Genomic DNA, 17,717 nt, shown 5'->3' with positions numbered 1-17,717 from the left:
AATAACTGTGTGTGTGTGTGTGTGTGTGTGTGTGTGTGTGTGTGTGTGTGTGTGTGTGTGTGTGTGTGTGTGTACTCACCTATTTGTACTCACCTATTTGTGGTTGCAGGGGTCGAGTCCTAGCTCCTGGCCCCGCCTCTTCACCGGTTGCTACTAGGCCCTCTCTCTCCCCGCTCCATGAGCTTTATCAAACCTCGTCTTAAAACTGTGTATGGTTCCTGCCTCCACTACGTGTGTGTGTGTGTGTGTGTGTGTGTGTGTGTGTGTGTGTGTGTGTGTGTGTGTGTGTGTGTGTGTGTGTGTAAGCACGCATGCGCACACATGCGTGCGGGGGTGTGTCTGAGAACACATAATATGACTGCCGTAATTGCCTTCCCCTCTCTCATAATATAACATAATAAAGTAAGATTATGTTGTATATAACATTGTTATTTACGGTGCTTGGGTTGTCTGCCTCCATTATACGCTGCTATAACTTGCCATAATTTCTCTAATCTCTAATCATTCCTGGTAGGACAAAGCAGTATATTACATTTTCATAACTAGCATATAATGTATTTCATGCACGTAAAGAGATGAAGTTAAACAAACTTCGACTCTAGCGTCCCGGACGTGGAAATAAATGCAAGAAGTTTTAGAAAAAAATAATTTTAAAACATTGTCACATACACACTTTGTGAATGTGAATATATATATATATATATATATATATATATATATATATATATATATATATATATATATATATATATATATATATATAAACACTGATCTCTGGCTGAAGGAAACTCGAACCTACGAACCTTGGAACAAGGTACGCAGCGCTATACCAAAGATGGAAAGCTGTAAGCCTTCTCCCTGAAAGCTGGCTGCCTTGGATCAAAGTCTAGCGCAAGCTGGACTCTAAGGTATTGTCCAGTGTGATGAATTTGATATAGCACTGCGTACCTTGTTCAAAGGTTCGTAGGTTCGAGTCTCCTTCAGCCAGAGATCAGTGTTTGTGTATATTTCGCCTGCTCTTGCGAATTCCTTGCATATATATATATATATATATATATATATATATATATATATATTTATATATGTATATATATATATATATATATATATATATATATATATATATATATATATTATATATATATTATATATATATATATATATATATATATATATATATATATATATATATATATATGTGTGTGTGTGTGATATGCAAATATCGCAAACCAAGGGATACAGGATGCAAAACAACCACGGGGGGAGTACAATGATAGCTCTAGGCCTTTCGCGTTGCAATCAACACATGTTGATTGCAACACGAAAGACCTAGAGCTATCATTCTACTCCCCCCGTGGTTGTTTTGCATGTGTGTGTGTGTGTCAATTCAAGAAATTAAGGCTCGATCCTCCGTCCTCTGTAGTGTACAGCCTGCTCTCTTCAATATATGCACTACTAGAAATTATCCCTTTTCATATAAGACACGTCCTTCGTCCCTAACACACTGCCATTGCCTCCTAAAACAGTCTTTGCCCTGCCCCTTCAAACACACTGTCTTTGCTTCTAACGCACGTTATAAGCCAACAATACTCTGCTTCACGCACAAGTTAGCCGTAAACTCGCCTTGTAATATGAGATTGATCTCATCCCTTGTGCAGTGTTTGCTTGTATTTACGAGGCAATTTAAACTTGTGATAAAAAAAAGCATCGCATTCACACCGCGATATATACACGAAGTCAGGAATGCAATCGGACAAAAGGCTTCAATAGTTTATGTCGGGCATATTAAACAGGCAGCCAACGTAGTGGCCTGAGAGGAGTTAAATTAAGTGAGCCCTCTTTCTAAATTAATATATAGGATTTATGGTTAGAGTCAGCTGCTGGAGATTGTTAATGACTGGAAACAGGTGGCCGGATCCGGCCTGACTGATGGAGCAAGAAACAACAGGACTGTGTTAAACAGTGAATAAGATGGAACTCTCTGAGAAGCGAGAGGAAGAGAGACTAGAGAAGAGGAACAAAAGAGGGAACACGATGAGGGGGAAAAAGGTATAGAGCTGTAGGAAAAAGGAGAAGCAAGAGGATGGGAAGCAAAAGAATAAAAAACAGGAGATAAGGAGGAAAAAAAGAAAGAGAAAGAGAAAAAAAGTGATTTTGAATAGAAGGGAAGGCCACAGGGAAAAGAGGAAAAAAGAAGAAGAGAAAAATAGAATAAAGAAAAAGAGTAAAAGAGAAAGCAACATAAAAAAAATGGGGATGGTTAATGGGGAAGAAAATTCAATTATTTGAAAGAGGGAAGACCAGAAAGGTTAAAAAAGTTTAGCGGCATAAGGAAAAAAATGAGTGTGTGATGACCGGGTAACAGAAGTGGGATGTAAACAATGAAAAGCTGAGGAATCTCTTACCCATGACAGAGTATTGTGACTGTGTATCAAACGACCATTAAGATAATACAGAATAAGTTGTAAAAAAATACACATGCATTAACAACCTACAATTTGATTGTAATTTGATGTTTAAGTGATACAGAGATGAATAGTTTACATACGTCCAAAATATACCTAAGAAAAGCTATTTTTTTTTTTGTTTACACATCAGTTTCACAGGCTAAGAGCTGTTGCCAAACATCTGCTTATTTCAATGTCCAGCGCTGTCTGCAGTAAAGTATACTGTCACCCCTCAGTATGCATTATTATTATTATTATAATCAAGGGGGAAGCGCTAAACCCATAGGATTATACAGCGCCCGGGGGGGGGGGGATTTGGAAGGCATTCAGGCTTAATTCGGGGAACTGGAGCACAGATCCAATTCCCTAAATCAAGAGCCCCTCACCAACATCAAGGAACCTTCCATGAGGGGCCCCTCAGTATGCAACCCACAACGATGGACTAACACTCTGGTACCAATATATACTATTTGGTGAAAAGGGGCAGTAGGAAATATATCCAACGTTTCCACATGTGCCGGAGATCGAACAACGAACAGTCAGTGTGAGTTTAGTGCGTTACCAAACGAACTATGGGACACCGTTTCATTTACATATACTAAGAAAAAGATTGACTTGGAAACAAGAATAATTGACCATTAAGGAATGATACTGTATTGAAGAGGTTAGACACTGATCACAATGTTGATTAGAACTCGGCTATTTTGCAGCCAACACCGTAAGTTTGTATTAAGCAAAAGTAATTGAAATCTCTCAAATATCATTAAAAAATAGAAATCACTTTGTTAAAAAATGTAGAACGGGTAAAAAGATGTACATATTGATGCCTCAGATACCCCCTTCAGTAGATAACGGTCTCTGAGAGCGAAATATACAGATGCCCTTTTTACCTGTAATTCATTTGTTCTTCCAAGTGGGTTTCTTCACTTTTCCTTGTTCAGTGCTCATGATATTTTAATGTAAATTTTATGAACAAACATTTCCGATTAGCAACATTTATCTTGCAGTGTGAGTGACGTGGCAGAGGAGTGGAGGGGAGGAGACAGGAGGGGATAGGAGGGGAGAGGATGGAACGGGAGTAGAGGGGAGGGGAGGAGTGGGTAATACTTACACCATTTCTCAAGCACTATTCCACTTCCTGACAACTCTGTGACTAAAATGCTTCTAACATCTCTTTAACTCATCCGAGTCTTCAACTTCCATTTGTGACCCCTTGTTTCTGTGTCCCATCTCTGGGACATCCTGTCTCTTACCACCTTGTCAATTCCCCGTAGTATTTTGTATGTCGTTATCATGTCTCTCCTAACCCTCCTGTCCTCCAGTGTCGCAGGCCGATTTCCCTTAACTTTTCTTCGTAGGGTATTCCATTCCCCCCTTACCTCTGAACTAGCTTTGTTGCAAACCTTTGCATTTTCTCTAATTTCTTGACGTGCTTGACCAGGTGTGGGTTCCTAACTGGTGCTGCATACTCCAATATGGGTCTGACGTACACGGTATACAGAGTCTTGAACGATTCCTTACTGAGATATCAAAACGCTATTCCTGTTATATGTGCCAGACCCTCTAGCTTTTGCACTAATCTCTTGTTAGGAACTGTGTCGAAGGCCCTCTTGCAGTCCAAGAAAATGTAATCTACCCACCCCTCTCTCTCGTGTCTTACTTCCGTTACCTTGTCATAAAACTTCAGTAGGTTTGCGGCGCAGTATTTTCCTTCCATGAATCCGTGCTGGTTGTCGTTTATAAGCTTGTTCCGTTCTAGGTGCTCCACCACTCTCCTGATGATCTTCTCCATGACTTTGCATACTATACACGTCAGCGACACTGATCTATAGTTTAGTGCCTCGTGTCTGTCTCCTTTCTTAAAAAATGGGGACTACATTTGCAGTCTTCTGTACCTCAGGTAGTTGCCCTTTTCAATGGATGTGTTGAAAATTGTTGTCAGTGGCACTCCCATCATCTCTGCTCCCTCTCTAAGGACCCATGAAGAGATGTCTTTGAGGTATCAAGGTCACTTAGCAGCTTCTTCACCTACTCCTTGGTTGTGTGTATTTCATCCAACACTTGTTGGTATATCCCTTGTTGGTCTACCCCCGTGTTCTGACTTTCCAGAGTCCTTTCTGTCTCCACTGTAAATACTTCCTTAAATCTCATGTTGAGCTCCTCACATTTCTTGGAAGCTCCCCACCTTCTTTCCTCAGCTTGATTACCTGATCCTTGGCAGTTATCTTCCTCCTGATGTGGCTATACAACAGTTTCAGGTCAGACTTGACTTTTGATGCTATATCATTTTCGTACTGTCGCTGGGCCTCCCTCATCCATGCATACTCTTTTCTGGCCATGTCGACTAGTCTCTTTATTTTCCTTAGTCCTTTGGCATCTCTACTTTTTCCATTCTCTAGTGCACTTAGTTTTTGCCTCCCTACACCTCTGCGTAAACTAGGGGCTCTTTCTGTTCTTCCCATTATTTCTGTTGCCCTTAGGAACAAATCTTTCCTCTGCCTCCTTGCATTTTGTTGTTACGTAGTCCATTTCGTTTACTGACTTTCCTATTAAATCTCTGTCACTGAACCTGCTGCAGGAAGTTTCTCATACCTTTGTAGTCCCCCATTTTGTAGTTTGGCTTTTCCCATCCTACTCCTGTTACCCATTCCACTTGTAACTCTACTATGTATTCAAAGCTCAGAACCACATGATCACTGGCTCCAAGGGGCCTTTCATATGTGATGTCCTCAATGTCCAAGCTAATCAGGGTGAACACGAGGTCCAGTCTTGCTGGTTCATTCTCCCCTCTCTGGTAGTGTCCCTAATATGTTGATGCATGACTTTTATCAGTACCACATCCATCATCTTGACTCTCCATGTTTCGTGACCCCCATGTGATTCCGATCAATCTCCTTATGATTGAAATCGCCCAAAACTAGTAACTTTGCTCTACCCATGTGACCTCTTCTGGCCACCTTATCTAGTGTGTCCACCATTGTTTTGTTGCTCTCTTCATATTCTTCTTTTGGCCTCGTGCATTTCTGTGGCTGGTTATACAACACTGCAATGGCTACCTTATGTCTCCCAGACTGAACTGTACCTACTATGTAGTCCCTTTCATCTGTTTTGTCCATTCCTTCCATTTCCTTAAATCCCCATCGGATTTAATTAGTGCAATTCCTCCTCCCCCTCTGCTCCCTCTATCTTTCCTCAGGATCGGATATCCGGGTGGGAAGACTGCGTCTGTTATCCCAGTTAGTCCGGCTTCTGTGACTGCTATGATGTCTGGGGATGTCTCCTTGATTCTTTCTTGCCACTCCTCACATTTATTTGTTATTCCACCTGTGGTCTGGGGAGAATGTTGGGGTTGGCGGAGCAGGAGACCTGGTGGGGAACTATGGGCGGTTGCTGTGGTGGTGGAGTTTGTGATGAGGTGGGTAGGGGGAGAGGGTAGAGTCTCTGGGTTTTGGGATAGATTGTTTGGTTGCATTGGGGTTGTCGTGGCTGAGGTTCTTCTGTGGGTGGTTCTGACAGTTGTATTTGATCTTCTTCCAAAGTCTGGGTCCTCCTTGCGTCTTTGCATCCTCTCTTTTAGTTTCTGCTTTTCTTGTGTTCTGTCTCAGTCGAGGTACACCCTCTCGTATTTTGGTATATCACTTAGTAGTGCTTTCTCCTGCAGGCTCCTGTTTCGAGTTGATTCTGCCTTGAAAATCACTTTGACTGGCCGGTTTTTTTCCTCTTGCAAACCACCCTATTCTCAGAAAATTTGTCAACTGGGTACTGTCGTCCTCTTCTATTGCTTTCATAATACTTTCATAGTGCTTTCAATCACTTTTTTCTCCTCCTGTCTCGATAATAAGTTTCCCCTTCAACTTCCTGGAGACTGTAAACAAAAACTGACCTCTCCCTTTCGTCCTCCCACTGCATTTCCCTTTGCATCCCTTGAGACGATTTAGTTGCCTCCATTGCAGTGTTCCTTCCTTCAATCTCTTCTCTAGCTGATGTCCTTGTGCTCAATGGTCTGTCATTTTTTCCTTCTCAGCTTTTCCTGGGCAATGTTGTGGTCTGTTAGGGCCTCTGCATATAGCTTAACTCCTTCATTTTCTTTAGTCTTCTCATTTGTTCCTGGTGTGCTTCTTGTCTTTTCCCAGGCTCCATGATGGTTTGATAGGACCTCCGCATATAGTATAGCTCCTTTGTTCCCTACTGTCCCGTCTTCTGTGACTGATGTAACAGTTCCTGATGTCATGCCTGTATGGCTCTTCGGTTCTTTAGATTGTTTCAGATTTTTTGGTTCTTCTAAGCTCTGTATCTTAGCGTCTGCTACTATGGCTTGTAACTGCCATTTCTTGTTCTCTGCAGCTATCCTCTCCTCTATTTTCTTGCTAAGCACTTCTAACTTGCTTCCCCACTCTTCCTCCCATTTTGTGAGTTCTGCCACCCAATCTTCCCTCCCAGGTTCATCCACCAATCCCCTGGTTCCCCATCCTGTTCTTTGGCAACCCACTTTTTCTTTTTTTCTCTCAGAAAGAAAAGCTTACGTTTTCGTGTGGTCGTTTGTGGTGTGTGTGTGTGTGTGTTTGTGTGTGTGTGTTTGTGTGTGTGTGTGTGTGTGTGTGTGTGTGTGTGTGTGTGTGTGTGTGTGTGTGTGTGTGTGTGTGTGTGTGTGTGGAGGTGTTTGATGTAGGGAGGGAGAGGGGAGGGAGGTAGGGAGAGGGGAGAGGGAGACAGTGGCAAAGGGGGAGAGAGATGGGGAAGGATAGGGGGGTACAAGGGGAGAGGGGGATAGGAAGTGAGGGAAAGGCAAGGGGAAGAGAGGGGAGTGGAGAAATAAGGGAAGGAGGAGAAGGAAGAGGAAAAGGAGAGGGGAGGGAGAGAGAGAGGGGGGGGAGAGGGAGGAGTATGAGATAGTGTGGGGGAGTGTGGGATAGTGTTGGGGAGTATGTGTGACAGAGGGTGATTAGTGTGTAGGTATGAGGGATCAGCGTTTACAGGGTGGCAAAGGTTTGTGTACATGTGTGTGCACGCACAAGGTATGCTCGCACACGCTTGTGTAGTGTTTGTGAGGCCAGGTATACTCTACACCAGACTCAAGTTTTTGTATCCTAATTTGTATTTACTAGACAGTTTTTTCCTAGTAGAATGTAACGTTTTCTATTTATTGTTCTCTCTAGTGGCACTAGTCTAATAGATACACCTGCTGCCTACCCGCTTTGACTCCTGGATTTAAGTACGAAATAATGTGTATAGGTGTGTAGATGTGTGTGTGTGTACGTGTATGTGTACGTGTGTGTGTACCTGTGTGTGTCTGTGTTTGTGTGTCTGTGTTTGTGTCTGTGTGTGTAGGTGTTTGTGTGTGTGTAGGTGTTTGTGTGTAGGAGTGTGTGTGTAGGTGTGTGTGTGTAGGTGTGTGTGTGTAGGTGTGTGTGTGTAGGTGTGTGTGTGTAGGTGTGTGTGTGTGTACTCGCCTATATATGATTGCAGAGATCGATTCATAGCTCCTGGCCCCACCTCTTTACTGGTCGCTACTAAGTCACTCTTCCTGCTCCATGAGCTGTGTGTGTGTGTGTGTGTGTGTGTGTGTGTGTGTGTGTGTGTGTGTGTGTGTGTGTGTGTGTGTGTGTGTGTGGTATGTGGAATCTGAATGGACTATTCGAGTGTGATCATGGTGATATAAGACTTTTGACACGAGAATACAGATTACACGTGAGTATGAGGTGGGAAGTATAATGAATGGAATTTTTAATATTATTTTTTTAAATTAAATTTGGCGATTCATTACAGGATAATTACATTTGAACATTTTATGTAAAAACTGTTGCACCAGTTATGGAGAATGTTTCTAATTTGATCCATACCTTGGTGGACCGCTGCCAATGTGCTCATAACAATCGTTATGACCATCCTTAAAACTGTGATGATAATTATTTTGATGACCGACAAATGTTGCTCAAGTGACTCATTCTTCAAGTGTGTCATTCTTCCTTAAAACCAAATATTTTATATAATTTTACCCACAAAATTATTTAAGAGATTCTTTACTATGGCTGTGTATTACATAACGCAAACTGAATGAATTTGACGAAGATGATCTCTACGCATTGGGAGGAAAAGTACAGGGGGTTTCAAAGTACATGGTGTTTCAAAGTACAGGGGGTTTCAAAGTACAGGGGGTTTCAAAGTACATGGTGTTTCAAAGTACATGGTGTTTCAAAGTACATGGTGTTTCAAAGTACAGGGGGTTTCAAAGTACAGGGGGTTTCAAAGTACAGGGGGTTTCAAAGTACATGGTGTTTCAAAGTACATGGTGTTTCAAAGTACATGGTGTTTCAAAGTACAGGGGGTTTCAAAGTACATGGTGTTTCAAAGTACATGGTGTTTCAAAGTACAGGGGGTTTCAAAGTACATGGTGTTTCAAAGTACAGGGGGTTTCAAAGTACATGGTGTTTCAAAGTACATGGTGTTTCAAAGTACATGGTGTTTCAAAGTACATGGTGTTTCAAAGTACATGGTGTTTCAAAGTACATGGTGTTTCAAAGTACATGGCGTTTCAAAGTACATGGTGTTTCAAAGTACAGGGGGTTTCAAAGTACATGGTGTTTCAAAGTACATGGTGTTTCAAAGTACATGGTGTTTCAAAGTACATGGTGTTTCAAAGTACATGGTGTTTCAAAGTACATGGTGTTTCAAAGTACAGGAAGTTTCAAAGTACATGGTGTTTCAATGTACATGGTGTTTCAATGTACATGGTGTTTCAAAGTACAGGGGGTTTTTGAAACATCGTGTACAGTAGCTGAGACTACTTACACACTACCCACAGCTTTAGTGGAATCTTCATAACCTCGTATACAATTAATGTTTAGAATACTGAAGCACGATAGTTCTGACATGTTACATACTTTTGCTAATAAAGCTACTTGTTGGAGAGCTAAGCAGACACAGTGTACCATAAAAGTTTATGAAGTAGAGTCAATAAAGAATAATAAGTAATACATAGAACAGAATTTTAAAAAAGTTTCATGGGCAAAGTTTTCGATAATATGCTGGAGTTTTATCGCGGAGTTAAGATTTTCTTTTCTTATTTAGAGTAAATGTTTTTTTTTCTCTCAGAGGCTTGATAATCTTGCTCCTGTGAATTACATTTTCAAACTTCGCTATCTGAAAGAAAGTTTGGCCGTTTTATGCTACTAAAGAGAGTTAGCTTGAATATAGTTTTTTACATCTAATATTTCCACAAGGTGTTAGGGCAGTAAAGGAAGAACTGTAAAGCCCAGTGTGTGTGCGCGCACGCTTAAATAATGTATAATATATATATATATATATATATATATATATATATATATATATATATATATATATATATATATATATATATATATATATAAATGTATATATATATATGTATATATGTATATATATGTCGTGCCAAATAAGTAAAACTTGGGAATTTTGGCCTAAATAGCAACTAACTTCTTGGCAAATTGGGCAAGCGAAAATTAGTGTATGCAATAATTTCGCAATAATCATTCTGAACCTAACGAAAAATATATATTTCATTGTGCTTGTTTAATACTGAATTGCTGTAAACTTGTATAAAATATATTTAGTTGGATTATGCCCAGTTAAATTGATACAAAATCATTAATTTTTATATTAGCATAAATGAAAAAAATATATCTTTAAATGTATAGGAGAAAATTTTAGAAAGGATTTAATTTTAAATGAGTTCTTGCCAACTAACCAGTTTTATCTCCTCGGCACGATATATATATATATATATATATATATATATATATATATATATATATATATATATATATATATATATATATATATATAAATATATAGTGTGTGTGTGTGTATATATAATTATATTACAGAAAAATTGAAAATAGACGACAGAGTATTGAAATACACCATTGAAGGAGGAAGATGGAAAGAAGGCTAAAGGTTTCTCGGTTCCTGAACGAAACATTCCTCAGAAGGTACGAATTCGCAGAATTTGGCGGTGGGAATGAATGCCACATGCTTAAGCGAAGAGGGTTTTCAGTTACTGATTGTTCAGAATAATGACGTTCGAGTGGGAAGTCTGTTCAGCGAGGCGCTCCATTCCGAATGCTGTGTGCTCATATAACGTTCCCGTTGGGAGTGCTATCAGGCTTAAAGTATTTTCTGATCATAATGCTGTCCATTTTGAGTATTGTTCCATTCTCTGAAAAACTCAATTCAGAGTACAGTTCCATTCTAAATACTTTGTCCATTCAGGGTGTTTTGTCCCTTCAGAGTTCTTCGTCCGTTCAGAGCACTGCTCGATAATTTAAAATTTCTCTTTGCTTCTTGAGTTCTCGTCCAAAGAAAATCCTAACGAATTATTGTCCAAGAACTATAAAATCGTGTGTACTTTCGTCCATATTACTTTCGTGTACAGTTCTTTATGTTAACTGTTTGTATTCATGCTTAATTTATATTTTATTGTAGCTGTTTATTTCGACTGCATGCTACTATGTATTATGAATGAGTATGCGTTTATATTAATTAATTGTATTTCGGTTTATATTGAATATGTAGGTTATTTTAGATTAAAAGTATGTACGTACTCTTGCCAAAATTGACTGTGTGAACTTCTGTGTATAAACTCCGTGGATTTTTATACATACTAAGTGGACTGTTTTGCATAATACCTGTGTGTACTCTCAATAAAATGTCATAATCCGCACAACAGCGCCAATTTATGCAACTGTAGGCAGATACGAAGCCAGGAGGCGAACCTGTCCCTCTGATGACTTGTTTGCATGAGTTGGACTATAAGTTTGGCTCAGCTGAAGAGTCCTTGATTCTGCTGAATTCTATTTTTATGTACCAATGTGTGTAGCTTCCAGACATCTGCGTCGTTTTGTCCATTTTCTTTTTGACCAGCTGGGCGCTCTTCCAAGACATTAGGTATGAAGTTTGGTCCGTGTGAATGACGCAGGCGTTTTTCGTGCAAGTTATGCAAGTAAGCTGGTGTTCTTACAACTTGGTCTGTAGACTGACGTGTTAGTGAGACTTCTCTGCATGTGTCTTTTTCACTCTTTTGCTCAGTTTGTCTCTAATGTGCATTCATGTATACAGTAGCTGTGAACACTCGCTTTTCTAGTAACTGTGTGTACTCTTGTTTATATTACCCGAATTCTACGATAACTCTTTAATACTTATACTCAAACTGCCAAACATGATAAATAAATAGTGGAAGACAGACAAACTGCTGAACCATATCTTATTAGGACAACTCTTCGCTCTGTGTAGAGCTTCAAGTCACTGACTTCAAGCTCTAAAGAGAGTGAAACGTTGCCCCAATACAAGTGTATTCTGCAACTTAAGTACGTATTTGCTTCAATGAGTGTCAGCAATGCGCCGCTTTATGCATGGATCAGTAGACATTATTAATATCACCAGTAGACACAGTTAATCTGTGAACATAATTAATATCACCTAATACTTTTTTTCTGATGGAGTGTAAAGAAAAGCTGACTAAAACTACGACAGCGATCGCATCCTCAGCTTTAAGAGGCATCAGTGTGACGGATCCAAGGTGAGGAGTGTTTGGTGTGTCAGTGGAGGGGAGGGAGTGGGGGTCATTTATTCTCTCCGCAGATCACCTGTGGCCCTTTGTGTGTGTGTGTGTGTGTGTGTGTGTGTGTGTGTGTGTGTGTGTGTGTGTGTGTGTGAGAGAGAGAGAGAGGGAGGGAGAGAGAGAGATCGATCTCGCGGTTAGCATATGCGTGCAAATGTGTGTGCGTTTTGCTCATGAATGCGCGTACATGTGTGAATATGTATACCGTATTTTCCGGCATATAAAGCGTGTCTTTTTTCCATAAAAAAAAAAACTTGCAAGATCAGCCTGCGCCGTATATGCTTAATGATAGGATCAAGGAAAGGATTTGGGTTACGCTTTAGCGTAACCCTTATGATACTTTTGTCGTGCGCCCTATATGCCGGAAAATGCTGTAAACGTGAATATATTCACGTGCAAATATAAATATGTATGGCACTTGGTGATACCTAGTGAACGACTTCTGTTAGAGATGTATGACGCTGGAAAAGTGTTGAGAGTTAAGCGGCGTAGCCAGGTAACCTGGTCTTCGGTACCTGCTACACTGATGAGCTCCCTCTTTTCCACTATCTAAAAAAAAGTGAATCACATTTATACAGTGCAGATATGGATAGAATAATAAAAGGACATCATCAATATCCTCACATTTTTAACCGAAACAAAAATAAAATTAAATAAAATTTCAAATCAGTATTGTCTCGCGCGCGCGAGAGAGAGAGAGAGACAGAGACAGACAGAGAAAGACAGACACACAGACCGAAACAGAGATAGAGACAGAGGCACAGACTGACAGACAGACAGAGAAGGGGGAGGGGCAGAGAGAAAAGGAGAGAAGAGAGAATACACACACACACACACACACACACTCTCTCTCTCTCTCTCTCTTTCTCTTTCTTACTAGACAGTGGAAAAAGAGGAGAGCAGAGAAAAGGAAAACTAGACACAAAATAAACGGGGAGGGGGTGCTGAGGTACAGACGGGAAGTCAGTTGACAGAGAGGAACATGATTACCAGGTACAAATACATGTTAGAAGAAGAGTGGGAGGGGATCAAAGCTTCTCAAGATGACGAGAGTATTGCAGGCCTGTTAGGCACACTACTGAGCATGAGGTGCATCACCTAGAAGACGATGTCAGAGATGAAGGGATGGAGGTGTGATGTGGAGATATCAACAAGTTCAACATGAGTAGATCCAGAAGCAATGGCTGAGTGGGCAAGGAAGACTTTATGTGGGAGTGCTTTCAGGGATCCGGGAGGTGAATGAGGTATGGGGAGCAGCAAAGCAACTGATAAAGAAGCGTTCCAGAAATGTTTCAAGAAGTTACAGAGATGATGTGATCAGTGTATAACTTCCCAAGGAGAGTACTTCGCCAGAGACAACTTCAACTAGCTTATTAGGTAAGCCAGTATTAAACCATTCCCCGGCCGGGATTGAACCCGCGTGTCATTACGATTTCGTGAGTCGCGTTAAGCCAGTATTTTTTGCAGCAGTTTGAGAACTTTTTTGCAGCACTTTATACAATAATGGAAAAGAATTTGAAACTGTGATATACTAATACAAGTGAGATAACAGATAAGAACAATGAATAGAAAGAGCGAATAGTGGAGGAATCCCCAAATATTGCAGCAATAACAGGCTAAGCCATTAGAGGTGACTACAGATGTTTTTTTTTCCTGAAGGATTTCAGTTATTAAGAAAGGGCAGTGGAAACAGAACAGGATAAGTAGAAATGCTGATCAGGAACCAATGGATTTTTGAGAAGATAAACATCATTAATGTATAGAGGGTTAAATAACTACATAATATGGGCACTCTCAATAATTTGGGGAGCCCAAGGTGATAACAGCAGTGATGCACAGCCCACCACTCAACAGCAGGAAGCCAAGGCAAGAATAGGACAACACCAGGAATATGGTGACCACAATAACAGGGATAGCTAGATGAGCCCTCATGAGTAATGCAAAATATTCAGATCATGGAAGACTTCATGTATAAGGAAATTGACTAGAAAAGTTTTGAGCCACTTGGAGGACCAGAAGCATGTACATCTAAGCTGTTGAAGGTGATAACAGAAACCTTCATGTGTCAACACATCAGGAACACAACTAGAGAGAGAGAGAGAGAAGGTGATGAACCAGCAAAACTGTACTTTGTATTCACCCTAAGTAACTGTAGGAGACATTGAATATGAGAGGCCCCTTGGTGCTAGCGACTACACAGTGCTGAGGTTCGATTATTTTGTGGAAGTAAACGTGGTGAGAAATACAGAGTATGAAGGAGGGGGCAACCATGACTTCAGAAGGAAAGACTATGATGGTATGAGGCAATTGCTTAGCAGAGTTCCATGCGAAAGGGAGCTAGAGTAAAAGACAGCAAATGATATGGAATATGTAGCTGGAAAATGAGGGAGGCAGAGGTGCAGGGAGGCTCAAGCTAAACGTTCAAAATCATTGAAGATATATAAAAAGCAAGGAACTCCAGTAAATTGGGAAGCCAAATCTGAGACAGAGTTCATGTACAGCAGCATCATCAGAAGATCGCTGTAAAGAAACAGGTAACAAGGCTTAAGGAGGCAAGTGGGGAGGAAAAACTCACTAAGAATGACCAGGAAGTTTGTGAAGAGTTGAAAAAATTATTTAGGTAGGCATTCTGAGCGGAATGAGGAATGTTGCCAGACTGAGAGAGTTAGTGCACCAAGAGGTTCTGGAAACAATCCAGACAACTGGAGAAGAGGCGAGGAAAATAATGATCGACCTAGACACCTCGACGGTAATAGGACCAGATAAAATATCTCCATAGGTTCTGTGAGAGGAAGCAAAGGAACCATGTGAACTACTAGCTTCAGTCTTCAAGAAATCTATTGAAACATTGAAGATTTCTATCCGTCTTCAAAGAAGATATAGTTGGCACTGAATTACAGGACAGTGTCTCTAACATGAATAGTATGTGAGGTTATGTAGAAAATTATCAAGAGAAGAGTAGTGAAGCACCTGGAAAGGAGATGATTTATGAACAACAACCAGCACAGTTTTCGACATGGTTTACATGGAGTCGCTTCCGAAGGTCACCACCCCCGCGGCCGGTCCCAGCCCAGGCCTCCTAAATCCTATCTCACAAATCCGCTAGAGTTTTATGACACGGTAACTAAAGTTAGGCAAGAGAGAGAAGGTTGAGTGGACTGTATATTTTCGGATTGCTAGAAAGCATTCGATACAGTACCCCATAAGAGACTGCCACAAAACCTAGAAAAGCAAGCAGGAACTGCATGAAAAACATTAGTCGATTAAGGAATACTTAACGGGAAGGAAGCAATGAGTTTTTATCATCGACACAACTGAATACTGATGCAGCAAATGAGAGGACTGGCAGATTTAAGGGTAGCTTTTAGAAACCACAACAAGGAGGCATTCACAACCTTATACACGGCATGTTAAGCCCATCTTAGATAATTAATATGTTTGTTGAAAGTATATAGTGATTGTGCATAGTGGTGTTCCCTTACAGTCTGCTATTTACTATAATACACCAATATACAACCTGGGAAAGATGGGACAACTGATCTCCAACCAAGTTTTCTCTAAACCGACAGGACATATAAAGATAAAGGTTTACTGGAAGAATTCAGGAAAATCTGCACCTCCCATCTCGTGCAAATGCATGCACTCCAGCCTAGCGAAGGTGCGACGACTGACACTCCCCTACCCCACCCAATCACTCAGACTCAAGATAAATGAATAGAAAATAAACTGTTTATAACATCAATTCTCTTTAGACTAAGGCTTGAGTCATCCCTCTTCGCTTCGTGTCTGTGTGGAGAAGACCATTACCTAATATATCAGCTGAATACTGACAAGTTGATGACTTAGACTCATGTGCAACATCTGGGTATCTGAAATAGACAACACTTTACCTTTTCTAGATGTTTTAATCCATCGTGTTGACAGAAGATTCAAATTAACAATTTATAGGAAGTCCACCAATGTGTCTGTCTTCAAACATTCATTACTATTCCAGTCATGAATTTGTAGGCAGGTAGATTGGCACCTCTACACTGGAGTCAGATTAAGTGCAGCAGATAAAGGCAGTGCCACTGGTAGGCGGGACCCACCGGTAGAAGTAGGTCATGCCCAGTAGTTAGGCCAGAGGTCAGCAAGTAGGTTGTGGAGATGTCCAGTATAACGAGATTCCATAATGTTGCAGTTCCCGACGAGTAATATATCAGTGGTATACAGTACTAACAAGTTGAAGGATTAGACACGTGTGCAACATCTTGTCATCCTTATTTAGTAGACTTTTTGTCATCCAGTGGCTTTATCAATACAATACAGGAACGTGAAGTAAATACTGTGAAAGAGGAGGTTATCAGTCCCTCAGCCTCACAGTAACATCATGCGAGATTGAAGGAAAGGAGGCAAAGACTGATTATCTGGGAAGAGATGTCAGAATGGGAAAGAATAACATAACCAATACTGATTATGGTTATGCTAATGATATGTCAAATGGGACCGAATCAGACATATCCTCACTGATGTAAATTAACAAGGAGAATAAAAACAGACGAGAGAAGGGAAAGGCTGCATTTGGATATGGACAAACTGAAAGTTTAGTCTGATGTTTTTTCTCATTCCCAACAAATACAAAGTTATGAAGGTTGTAAAAGGGGCAAAAAGATAAGACAGAGAGTATAGACTCGGGTACAGAGGCGGCAGACCTCACTAGGGGTGAGCATATTGCCTGGATAAGTTACCGAGGTATGCAATAAGACTTATTCAGAGCTGTGGCGTATGGGCTACAGGAAAAGGCTAACAGAACTGAACTTAACACTGAAGGACGCAAGACCCAGGGAAGACATAACATACTAAAATACTTGGAACTGATTGGATAGACAGATTCTCGGAGCACAGCTGGAAGTTAGACACAGATGAGTCAGGGTTATTAAAAAGAATTTCTTCAGCCTCAGGGCTGTCGAAAAATGGAATGACTTCAGCGATGAAGTGGTGGAGACAGACTCTATAAGTAGTTTTATGAGTAGGTACGATAGGACCCACGAGGCTAAGGAAGCGAATATAGAAAGCAGCAAGTTGAGAGGCGAGACCAAGAGTTAAGACTGTGCCTTTGCACCCACGTAAACTGAGGACGTAGGTGAGCACGCGCGCGCGCACACACACACACACACACACACACACACACACACACACACACACACACACACACACACACACACACACACACACACACACACACACACAGAGGAGCTTGGACTCGACCCCTGCAACCTCAACTAGGTGAGTACACTAACAGCCGATATAACACATCAACAACCACAGTAAAACATCACCTGAGAAGCACAATAAAACATCTGAGAAACAATCCTGTGGAAGACTACTCGCCGAAAACTGCCGAGTGAAAAAGTTACTCTTGACGACATTTTCGTCGTTGAACTTAATGGTGTTAAGATTTGCTCTTTAATGACAGTTCTTCTGTCTTACATATTGATTAAGTTAATCCAAGACTTTATTTTTAACTTAATGATTTCGTACATGAAGTTGAGTGTGTGTGTGTGTGTGTGTGTGTGTGTGTGTGTGTGTGTGTGTGTGTGTGTGTGTGTGTGTGTGTGTGTGTCATTAATTACTCCCCGGGAAATGTTCATTCCTATTTACAAAATGTTACACATTAGGAACTATATACGTAAATA

Source organism: Cherax quadricarinatus, chromosome 16 (assembly GCF_038502225.1).
Source record: "Cherax quadricarinatus isolate ZL_2023a chromosome 16, ASM3850222v1, whole genome shotgun sequence".
Taxonomy (NCBI): domain Eukaryota; kingdom Metazoa; phylum Arthropoda; class Malacostraca; order Decapoda; family Parastacidae; genus Cherax; species Cherax quadricarinatus.
The sequence above is the reverse complement of the archived record's forward strand: the minus strand, read 5'-3'. Positions refer to the sequence as shown.